Below are 2,429 nucleotides of genomic sequence, written 5' to 3'. Positions count from 1 at the left end.
GTTATGACTTTGTGCAACTCTGCCTCACTTAAATCCAACTCACATGTGAGTCAAGATATCATCCTATTATGTCCTGCCTCCTCTTCTAAACAAAACACAAACAACAACAAACAACACTCTCTTAGGAACTTATGCATAATGGGAAAATAATATTAAAGAAAGTTATATACATATTAATGAGAAATGCAATAGAAAACTTTTTTTGTTTTTTTATAGCAACTTTTTGAACATATCAAATATGGAACCCTTAAAATAACGACATCTCAAAATTTATTGATCTTTAATATATTGGTCCAGTGGCTTGAACTATAGTATAGATAGACAACTGTCTGCTACATTAAACTAATTGTATTACATATATATTATGTTTAAAAGGAAATTAATTTTTTCGTTATTTATTATTTTTTTCCAATTACATGTAAAAACAATTTTAACATTTTTTTCCAAATTTTGAGTTCCAAATTCTCTCATTCCCCTCCCTCCTCATTGAGAAGACAATTTGACATGTATTTAATACATGTGTAATCATGCAAAACATGTTTCCATGTAAGTCATTGTGCGAAAGAAAGCAGTATTTTTTAAAATAAAGAAAGAAAAAGTATTTTTGATCTGCATTCAGGCTTTACTAGTTCTTTCTCTGCAGTTGGACAGCACCTTTCCTCATGATTCTGACAAAGTTATCTTGGATTATTGTCTTGCTAAAAATAGCTAAGTTATTCAAAGTAGATAATAATACAATATTGTAGTTACTGTGTATGATATTCTTCTAGTTCTGCTCATTTCACTCTGCATCAATTCATGTAAGTCTTTTCATGTTTTGTTTTGTTTTTTTTTCTGAGAGCATCCTGCTCATCATTTCTTAAAACATCATAGCATTCCATAACAATTGTACACAACAGCTTGTTCAGCCATTTGGCAATTGATGTTCATCCTCTCAATGTCCAATTCTTTGACACTGTTAAAAGAGTTACTACAAATAGTTTTGTAAACATAGGTCCTTTTTTATCTCTTTTTGTACAGACCTAGTAATGATATTGCTTGGTCAAAAGATATTCATGGGTCAGGTCTTCACCCAAGCTCGGTGCCAAGATCTGCTGCTTCATCCTCATCCCTGAAACAAGATGGTGAAAGTCAGAGTCAACAGATTTGGCCGTATTGGGCACCTGGTGACCAGGGCTGCATTCACTTCAGGTGGAGTAGATATCATGACTATCAGTTACCCCCTCATTGGCCTCAACTACATGGTTGATATGTTTCAATATGATTCCACCCATGGCAAGTTCAAGGATACTGTCAAGGTTGAGAATGAAAAGATGGTGACCAATGGAAAAGCCATTACCATCTTCCAGGAGTGGGATCCCACCAATATTAAATGGGGAGATTCTGGAGCTGAGTATGTTATAGAGTCCATTGGAGTATTTGCCACAACTGAAAAGGCTGGGGCTAACTTGAAGGGTGGAGCCATTGGGTCATAATCTCTGCCCCTTCTGCTGATACCCCAATGTTCATGATGGGAGTGAACCATGAGAAATATAATAATTCCCTTAAGATTGTCAGTAATGCTTCCTGCACTACCAACTGCTTGGCCCCCTTGGCTAAGGTCATTCATGAGAAATTTTGCCTTATGGAAGGACTCATGACTATAGTACATGTCATTACTGCCACCCAGAAGACCTTTCTCTGGAGTTGGACAGCACCCTCTGGTGTAGATGGCCCTTTTGGTAAGCTATGGCATGATGGATATGATGCCACCCAAAACATCATCCCTGCTTCACTGGTGCTACTAAGGCTGTAAGCAAGGTCATACCTAAGCTGAATGAGAAGCTCACAGGCATGGCCTTCTGTGTTCCTACTGCCAATGTGTCTGTTGAGGATCTGACCTGCCACCTGGAGAAACCTGCCAAATATGATACCAACAAAGTGGTGCAGCAAGTATTAGAAGGACCCTTGAGGGGCATCTTGGGCTACACAGATGACCAGGCTGTGTCATGTGACTTTAACAGAGACACCCACTCTTCTATCTTTCATGCTAGCACTAGTATTGTCCTCCATGATGAATTTGTCAAGCTCATTTTCTGTTATGACAATGACTTTGGTTACAGGAACCGTGTTGTAGACCTCAGGGTCTACATGGCCTCCAAGGAGTAAAGCTGAAAGCCATAAATCTTCATCCACAGCCAAAAAAGGAGTTCCACCACTGGGGAGCCCACATTCCTAATCTATATTCTTATACTAGGGATCCTATGTCCCATTCACATCCTTGCCCCAAAGCACTCATGCAGTAGGTGGAGAAGCCTAGAGTTCTATATTGTATACCATCAATAAAGTCACCACATTCAGTGCAACAAAAAGGTTTTCATGGTTTTATAGATCTTTGGGCATAGTTCCAAAATCCTCCTCAGAACAGTTGAATCAGTATATGACTTCCC

The 2,429-nt window shown here is 38.5% G+C and overlaps 1 pseudogene; it reads left to right on the top strand.

The window, feature by feature from the left end:
- Positions 1 to 1,106: 1,106 nt before the first annotated feature.
- LOC110192050 (glyceraldehyde-3-phosphate dehydrogenase pseudogene) lies at positions 1,107 to 2,148 on the top strand (annotated as a pseudogene).
- Positions 2,149 to 2,429: the final 281 nt, after the last annotated feature.

Source organism: Phascolarctos cinereus, unplaced genomic scaffold (genome assembly GCF_003287225.1).
Source record: "Phascolarctos cinereus isolate Bilbo 61053 unplaced genomic scaffold, phaCin_HiC Scaffold_5;HRSCAF=322, whole genome shotgun sequence".
Classification (NCBI taxonomy): Eukaryota; Metazoa; Chordata; class Mammalia; order Diprotodontia; family Phascolarctidae; genus Phascolarctos; species Phascolarctos cinereus.
Note: the sequence above shows the minus strand (reverse complement) of the source record. Positions and strands in the feature narration are given on the sequence as shown.